Source organism: Oncorhynchus kisutch, linkage group LG26, assembly GCF_002021735.2.
Source record: "Oncorhynchus kisutch isolate 150728-3 linkage group LG26, Okis_V2, whole genome shotgun sequence".
Lineage (NCBI taxonomy): Eukaryota > Metazoa > Chordata > Actinopteri > Salmoniformes > Salmonidae > Oncorhynchus > Oncorhynchus kisutch.
In genome coordinates, this window is record NC_034199.2 from 49,365,214 (window position 1) to 49,375,633 (window position 10,420).

Here is a 10,420-nt window from a genome sequence, read left to right on the forward strand (position 1 = left end):
GTTCCTCCACTATGAGATGGCGTGTTCCTCCACTATGAGATGGCGTGTTCCTCCACTATGAGATGGCGTGTTCCTCCACTATGAGATGGCGTGTTCCTCCACTATGAGATGGCGTGTTCCTCCACTATGAGATGGCGTGTTCCTCCACTATGAGATGGCCTGTTCCTCCACTATGAGATGGCGTGTTCCTCCACTATGAGATGGCGTGTTCCTCCACTATGAGATGGCGTGTTCCTCCACTATGAGATGGCGTGTTCCTCCACTATGAGATGGCGTGTTCCTCCACTATGAGATGGCCTGTTCCTCCACTATGAGATGGCGTGTTCCTCCACTATGAGATGGCGTGTTCCTCCACTATGAGATGGCGTGTTCCTCCACTATGAGATGGCGTGTTCCTCCACTATGAGATGGTGTGTTCCTCCACTATGAGATGGCGTGTTCCTCCACTATGAGATGGCGTGTTCCTCCCTATGAGATGGCGTGTTCCTCCACTATGAGATGGCGTGTTCCTCCACTATGAGATGGCGTGTACCTCCACTATGAGATGGCGTGTTCCTCCACTATGAGATGGCGTGTTCCTCCACTATGAGATGGCCTGTTGCATCACTATGAGATGGCGTGTTCCTCCACTATGAGATGGCGTGTACCTCCACTATGAGATGGCCTGTTGCATCACTATGAGATGGCGTGTTCCTCCACTATGAGATGGCCTGTTGCATCACTATGAGATGGCGTGTTCCTCCACTATGAGATGGCCTGTTCCTCCACTATGAGATGGCGTGCTAATACTTTTCAGTTTGAGTCTTACTGGATGGAATGCTGCCACCCACCAGCAAGGCTGTTAATTCATCAGAAACACCTGCTAAAATTCTTCCCCCTTTGCAAGTAGCGACTGAGCTGAGCCAAACAGATTTTCACTGAAGCCAAACACTTGGCCGCTTGAGAAAATTAAAACTCGGATGTTGTTGCACCACTTTTTCTACCAGAAAATAACACATAAGCCATCTGAATAAAAAAAAATATATAAATATATATATATTCATCTGATCACTTTATAAATGGAATAAATGAGTGATATGATTGCACTTTGCAACCCTGCTCCCCCGTCGCACCAAGATGATTGGTTTAGACCACTAAAGGGTTGGTTCATGACTACACACTCCCCCCCCCGCCCCCCCCACACCACCCCACCTCTCTTCTGAGCTGCTGCTACTCTGTTATTATCTATGCATAGTCACTTTAATAACTCTACCTACATGTACGTAATTACCTCGACACCGGTGCACCCCGCACAAAGACTCTGTACCGGTACCCCCTGTATATAGCCTCCACATTGACTCTGTACCAGTACACCCTGTATATAGCCTCCACATTGACTCTGTACCGGTACCCCCTGTATATAGCCTCCACATTGACTCTGTACCGTAATACCCTGTATATAGCCTCCACATTGACTCTGTACCGTAACACCCTGTATATAGCCTCCACATTGACTCTGTACCGGTACCCCCTGTATATAGCTTCCACATTGACTCTGTACCGGTACCCCCTGTATATAGCCTCCACATTGACTCTGTATCATAATACCCTGTATATAGCCTCCACATTGACTCTGTACCGGTACCCCCTGTATATAGCCTCCACATTGACTCTGTACCATAATACCCTGTATATAGACTCCACATTGACTCTGTACCAGTACCCCCTGTATATAGCCTCCACATTGACTCTGTACCGGTACCCCCTGTATATAGCCTCCACATAGACTCTGTACCGGTACCCCCTGTATATAGCCTCCACATTGACTCTGTACCGGTACCCCTTGTATATAGCCTCCACATTGACTCTGTAATGGTACCACCTGTATATAGCCTCCACATTGACTCTGTACCGGTACCCCCTGTATATAGCCTCCACATTGACTCTGTACCAGTACCCCCCTGTATATAGCCTCCACATTGACTCTGTACCGGTACCCCCTGTATATAGTCTCCACATTGACTCTGTACTGGTATTTCGTCTCCACATTGACTCTGTACCGTAATACCCTGTATATAGCCTCCACATTGACTCTGTACCGTAATACCCTGTATATAGCCTCCACATTGACTCTGTACGGTAATACCCTGTATATAGCCTCCACATTGACTCTGTACCGGTACCCCCTGTATATAGCCTCCACATTGACTCTGTACCGGTACCCCCTGTATATAGCCTCCACATTGACTCCAGCATTTCACTGTGAGGTCTACTACACCTGTTGTATTCAGCATTTCACTGTGATGTCTACTACACCTGTTGTATTCAGCATTTCACTGTAGGGTCTACTACACCTGTTGTATTCAGCATTTCACTGTAAGGTCTACTACACCTGTTGTATTCAGCATTTCACTGTAAGGTCTACTACACCTGTTGTATTCAGCATTTCACTGTAAGGTCTACTACACCTGTTGTATTCAGCATTTCACTGTAAGGTCTACTACACCTGTTGTATTCAGCATTTCACTGTAAGGTCTACTACACCTGTTGTATTCAGCATTTCACTGTAAGGTCTATGACACCTGTTGTATTCAGCATTTCACTGTAAGGTCTACTACACCTGTTGTATTCAGCATTTCACTGTGAGGTCTACTACACCTGTTGTATTCATTATTTCACTATAAGGTCTACTACACCTTTTGTATTCAGCATTTCACTGTAAGGTCTACCACACCTGTTGTATTCAGCATTTCACTGTAAGGTCTACTACACCTGTTGTATTCAGCATTTCACTGTAAGGTCTACTACACCTGTTGTATTCAGCATTTCACTGTAAGGTCTACTACACCTGTTGCATTCATCATTTCACCGTAAGGTCTACTACACCTGTTGTATTCAGCATTTCACTGTAAGGTCTACTACACCTGTTGTATTCAGCATTTCACTGTGAGGTCTACTACACCTGTTGTATTCAGCATTTCACTGTGATGTCTACTACACCTGTTGTATTCGGCATTTCACTGTAAGGTCTATTACACCTGTTGTATTCAGCATTTCACTGTGAGGTCTACTACACCTGTTGTATTCAGCATTTCACTGTAAGGTGCACTACACCTGTTGTATTCAGCATTTCACTGTAAGGTCTACTACACCTGTTGTATTCAGCATTTCACTGTAAGGTCTACTACACCTGTTGTATTCAGCATTTCACTGTGAGGTCTACTACACCTGTTGTATTCAGCATTTCACTGTGAGGTCTACTACACCTGTTGTATTCAGCATTTCACTGTAAGGTCTACTACACCTGTTGTATTCAGCATTTCACTGTAAGGTCTACTATACCTGTTGTATTCAGCATTTCACTGTAAGGTCTACTACACCTGTTGTATTCAGCATTTCACTGTGAGGTCTACTACACCTGTTGTATTCAGCATTTCACTGTAAGGTCTACTACACCTGTTGTATTCAGCATTTCACTGTAAGGTCTACTACACCTGTTGTATTCAGCATTTCACTGTGAGGTCTAATACACCTGTTGTATTCAGCATTTCACTGTAAGGTCTACTACACCTGTTGTATTCAGCATTTCACTGTGAGGTCTAATACACCTGTTGTATTCAGCATTTCACTGTAAGGTCTACTACACCTGTTGTATTCAGCATTTCACTGTAAGGTCTACTACACCTGTTGTATTCAGCATTTCACTGTAAGGTCTACTACACCTGTTATATTCAGCATTTCACTGTAAGGTCTACTACACCTGTTGTATTCAGCATTTCACTGTAAGGTCTACTACACCTGTTATATTCATCATTTCACTGTAAGGTCTACTACACCTGTTGTATTCAGCATTTCACTGTAAGGTCTACTACACCTGTTGTATTCAGCATTTCACTATAAGGTCTACTACACCTGTTGTATTCAGCATTTCACTGTAAGGTCTACTACACCTGTTGTATTCAGCATTTCACTGTGAGGTCTACTACACCTGTTGTATTCAGCATTTCACTGTGAGGTCTACTGCACCTGTTGTATTCAGCATTTCACTGTAAGGTCTACTACACCTGTTGCATTCATCATTTCACCGTAAGGTCTACTTCACCTGTTGTATTCGGCATTTCACTGTAAGGTCTATTACACCTGTTGTATTCAGCATTTCACTGTGAGGTCTACTACACCTGTTGTATTCAGCATTTCACTGTAAGATGCACTACACCTGTTGTATTCAGCATTTCACTGTAAGGTCTACTACACCTGTTGTATTCAGCATTTCACTGTAAGGTCTACTACACCTGTTGTATTCAGCATTTCACTGTGAGGTCTACTACACCTGTTGTATTCAGCATTTCACTGTGAGGTCTACTACACCTGTTGTATTCAGCATTTCACTGTAAGGTCTACTACACCTGTTGTATTCAGCATTTCACTGTAAGGTCTACTACACCTGTTATATTCATCATTTCACTGTAAGGTCTACTACACCTGTTGTATTCAGCATTTCACTGTAAGGTCTACTACACCTGTTGTATTCAGCATTTCACTATAAGGTCTACTACACCTGTTGTATTCAGCATTTCACTGTAAGGTCTACTACACCTGTTGTATTCAGCATTTCACTGTGAGGTCTACTACACCTGTTGTATTCAGCATTTCACTGTGAGGTCTACTGCACCTGTTGTATTCAGCATTTCACTGTAAGGTCTACTACACCTGTTGCATTCATCATTTCACCGTAAGGTCTACTACACCTGTTGTATTCGGCATTTCACTGTAAGGTCTATTACACCTGTTGTATTCAGCATTTCACTGTGAGGTCTACTACACCTGTTGTATTCAGCATTTCACTGTAAGATGCACTACACCTGTTGTATTCAGCATTTCACTGTAAGGTCTACTACACCTGTTGTATTCAGCATTTCACTGTAAGGTCTACTACACCTGTTGTATTCAGCATTTCACTGTGAGGTCTACTACACCTGTTGTATTCAGCATTTCACTGTGAGGTCTACTACACCTGTTGTATTCAGCATTTCACTGTAAGGTCTACTACACCTGTTGTATTCAGCATTTCACTGTAAGGTCTACTATACCTGTTGTATTCAGCATTTCACTGTAAGGTCTACTACACCTGTTGTATTCAGCATTTCACTGTGAGGTCTACTACACCTGTTGTATTCAGCATTTCACTGTATGGTCTACTACCTGTTGTATTCAGCATTTCACTGTAAGGTCTACTACACCTGTTGTATTCAGCATTTCACTGTAAGGTCTACTACACCTGTTGTATTCAGCATTTCACTGTGAGGTCTACTACACCTGTTGTATTCAGCATTTCACTGTAAGGTCTACTACACCTGTTATATTCATCATTTCACTGTAAGGTCTACTACACCTGTTGTATTCAGCATTCACTGTAAGGTCTACTACACCTGTTGTATTCAGGATTTCACTATAAGGTCTACTACACCTGTTGTATTCAGCATTTCACTGTAAGGTCTACTACACCTGTTGTATTCAGCATTTCACTGTGAGGTCTACTACACCTGTTGTATTCAGCATTTCACTGTAAGGTCTACTACACCTGTTGTATTCAGCATTTCACTGTAAGGTCTACTACACCTGTTGTATTCAGCATTTCACTGTGAGGTCTACTACACCTGTTATATTCAGCATTTCACTGTGAGGTCTACTACACCTGTTGTATTCAGCATTTCACTGTGAGGTCTACTACACCTGTTGTATTCAGCGTTTCACTGTAAGGTCTACTACACCTGTTTGTATTCAGCATTTCACTGTAAGGTCTACTACACCTGTTGTATTCAGCATTTCACTGTGAGGTCTACTACACCTGTTATATTCAGCATTTCACTGTGAGGTCTACTACACCTGTTGTATTCAGCATTTCACTGTGAGGTCTACTACACCTGTTGTATTCAGCATTTCACTGTGAGGTCTACTACACCTGTTGTATTCAGCATTTCACTGTAAGGTCTACTACACCTGTTGTATTCAGCATTTCACTGTAAGGTCTACTACACCTGTTGTATTCAGCATTTCACTGTATGGTCTACTACACCTGTTGTATTCAGCATTTCACTGTAAGGTCTACTACACCTGTTGTATTCAGCATTTCACTGTAAGGTCTACTACACCTGTTGTATTCAGCATTTCACTGTGAGGTCTACTACACCTGTTGTATTCAGCATTTCACTGTGAGGTCTACTACACCTGTTGTATTCAGCATTTCACTGTAAGGTCTACTACACCTGTTATATTCATCATTTCACTGTAAGGTCTACTACACCTGTTGTATTCAGCATTTCACTGTAAGGTCTACTACACCTGTTGTATTCAGCATTTCACTGTAAGGTCTACTACACCTGTTGTATTCAGCATTTCACTGTGAGGTCTACTACACCTGTTGTATTCAGCATTTCACTGTGAGGTCTACTACACCTGTTGTATTCAGCATTTCACTGTAAGGTCTACTACACCTGTTATATTCATCATTTCACTGTAAGGTCTACTACACCTGTTGTATTCAGCATTTCACTGTAAGGTCTACTACACCTGTTGTATTCAGCATTTCACTATAAGGTCTACTACACCTGTTGTATTCAGCATTTCACTGTAAGGTCTACTACACCTGTTGTATTCAGCATTTCACTGTGAGGTCTACTACACCTGTTGTATTCAGCATTTCACTGTAAGGTCTACTACACCTGTTGTATTCAGCATTTCACTGTAAGGTCTACTACACCTGTTGTATTCAGCATTTCACTGTGAGGTCTACTACACCTGTTATATTCAGCATTTCACTGTGAGGTCTACTACACCTGTTGTATTCAGCATTTCACTGTGAGGTCTACTACACCTGTTGTATTCAGCGTTTCACTGTAAGGTCTACTACACCTGTTGTATTCAGCATTTCACTGTAAGGTCTACTACACCTGTTGTATTCAGCATTTCACTGTGAGGTCTACTACACCTGTTATATTCAGCATTTCACTGTGAGGTCTACTACACCTGTTGTATTCAGCATTTCACTGTGAGGTCTACTACACCTGTTGTATTCAGCATTTCACTGTGAGGTCTACTACACCTGTTGTATTCAGCATTTCACTGTAAGGTCTACTACACCTGTTGTATTCAGCATTTCACTGTAAGGTCTACTACACCTGTTGTATTCAGCATTTCACTGTATGGTCTACTACACCTGTTGTATTCAGCATTTCACTGTAAGGTCTACTACACCTGTTGTATTCAGCATTTCACTGTAAGGTCTACTACACCTGTTGTATTCAGCATTTCACTGTGAGGTCTACTACACCTGTTGTATTCAGCATTTCACTGTAAGGTCTACTACACCTGTTGTATTCAGCATTTCACTGTGAGGTCTACTACACCTGTTGTATTCAGCATTTCACTGTGAGGTCTACTACACCTGTTGTATTCAGCATTTCACTGTAAGGTCTACTACACCTGTTGTATTCAGCATTTCACTGTAAGGTCTACTACCTGTTGTATTCAGCATTTCACTGTGAGGTCTACTACACCTGTTGTATTCAGCATTTCACTGTAAGGTCTACTACACCTGTTGTATTCAGCATTTCACTGTGAGGTCTACTACACCTGTTGTATTCAGCATTTCACTGTGAGGTCTACTACACCTGTTGTATTCAGCATTTCACTGTAAGGTCTACTACACCTGTTGTATTCAGCATTTCACTGTAAGGTCTACTACACCTGTTGTATTCAGCATTTCACTGTAAGGTCTACTACACCTGTTGTATTCAGCATTTCACTGTGAGGTCTACTACACCTGTTATATTCAGCATTTCACTGTGAGGTCTACTACACCTGTTGTATTCAGCATTTCACTGTGAGGTCTACTACACCTGTTGTATTCAGCATTTCACTGTGAGGTCTACTACACCTGTTGTATTCAGCATTTCACTGTGAGGTCTACTACACCTGTTGTATTCAGCATTTCACTGTAAGGTCTACTACACCTGTTGTATTCAGCATTTCACTGTAAGGTCTACTACACCTGTTGTATTCAGCATTTCACTGTATGGTCTACTACACCTGTTGTATTCAGCATTTCACTGTAAGGTCTACTACACCTGTTGTATTCAGCATTTCACTGTGAGGTCTACTACACCTGTTGTATTCAGCATTTCACTGTGAGGTCTACTACACCTGTTGTATTCAGCATTCACTGTGAGGTCTACTACACCTGTTGTATTCAGCATTTCACTGTGAGGTCTACTACACCTGTTGTATTCAGCGTTTCACTGTAAGGTCTACTACACCTGTTGTATTCAGCATTTCACTGTAAGGTCTACTACACCTGTTGTATTCAGCATTTCACTGTGAGGTCTACTACACCTGTTATATTCAGCATTTCACTGTGAGGTCTACTACACCTGTTGTATTCAGCATTTCACTGTGAGGTCTACTACACCTGTGTATTCAGCATTTCACTGTGAGGTCTACTACACCTGTTGTATTCAGCATTTCACTGTAAGGTCTACTACACCTGTTGTATTCAGCATTTCACTGTAAGGTCCACTACACCTGTTGTATTCAGCATTTCACTGTATGGTCTACTACACCTGTTGTATTCAGCATTTCACTGTAAGGTCTACTACACCTGTTGTATCAGGCATTTCACTGTAAGGTCTACTACACCTGTTGTATTCAGCATTTCACTGTGAGGTCTACTACACCTGTTGTATTCAGGCATTTCACCTGTAAGGTCTCTACTACACCTGTTGTATTCAGGCATTTCACTGTGAGGTCTACTACACCTGTTGTATTCAGCATTCACTGTGAGGTCTACTACACCTGTTGTATTCAGCATTTCACTGTAAGGTCTACTACACCTGTTGTATTCAGCATTTCACTGTAAGGTCTACTACCTGTGTATTCAGCATTTCACTGTGAGGTCTACTACACCTGTTGTATTCAGCATTTCACTGTAAGGTCTACTACACCTGTTGTATTCAGCATTTCACTGTGAGGCTACTACACCTGGTTGTATTCAGCATTTCACTGTGAGGTCTACTACACCTGTTGTATTCAGCATTTCACTGTAAGGTCTACTACACCTGTTGTATTCAGCATTTCACTGTAAGGTCTACTACACCTGTTGTATTCAGCATTTCACTGTAAGGTCTACTACACCTGTTGTATTCAGCATTTCACTGTGAGGTCTACTACACCTGTTATATTCAGCATTTCACTGTGAGGTCTACTACACCTGTTGTATTCAGCATTCACTGTGAGGTCTACTACACCTGTTGTATTCAGCATTTCACTGTGAGGTCTACTACACCTGTTGTATTCAGCATTTCACTGTGAGGTCTACTACACCTGTTGTATTCAGCATTTCACTGTAAGGTCTACTACACCTGTTGTATTCAGCATTTCACTGTATTGGTCTACTACACCTGTTGTATTCAGCATTTCACTGTAAGGTCTACTACACCTGTTGTATTCAGCATTTCACTGTGAGGTCTACTACACCTGTTGTATTCAGCATTTCACTGTGAGGTCTACTACACCTGTTGTATTCGGGCGGCATTTGACAAACAAAATGTGATGTTAATTTGAAGTGTCTATCCTATAATGAACAGGCACCTTCACAACTGTGGTGCTGTTGTACATTTGTCTCCCCCCCCCACTCACATCACCCCCCCCCCCCCCGCCCCCCCCACTCACATCTCTCCTCTCCGCCCCCCCACTCACAGCACTCCTCTCCGCCCCCCCCCCACTCACATCACTCCTCTCCGCCCCCCCCCACTCACACCACTCCACCCCCCCCCCACTCCTCTCCGCCCCCCCCGCCCCCACTCACACCACTCCTCTCCCCACCACTCACACCACTCCTCTCCGCTCCCCCCCCACTCACACCACTCCTCTCCCCCCCACCACTCACACCACTCCTCTGCCCCCACCACTCACACCACTCCTCTCCGCCCCCCCCCACTCACACCACTCCTCTCCCCCCACCACTCACCACCACTCCTCTCCGCCCCCCCGCCCCCCCCCCCCCCCCCACCCCCCACACATGCAGTCTGACATGTTTCCCAACTCAGCCTGCGTGCCCAGCGTGCCCAGGGGCATTCCACACAGCCTTTTCTCAAGCATCCGGGGGGGGGGGGGGGTCAACATTGGCACAGTGTTTCCTCAAAAGCATTGACCCACTTCCTATCCAGTCCCATGTTGTTTAGTCTTAAAATAGGCATTTAACTATTGCTTGGTCATTGTGTTTTAGTCATTTAGCGTCTATCCAAAGTGACTGACAGGAACATTTAGGTTTAAGTGCCTTGCACAAGGGCACAAGGGCCCCGACAGACTATTATTTTTTCCCCACCTAGGTCGGTTCTGGGTTTCAAACCAGCAACCTTTCAGTTACCGGCCAGACATTCTTAAC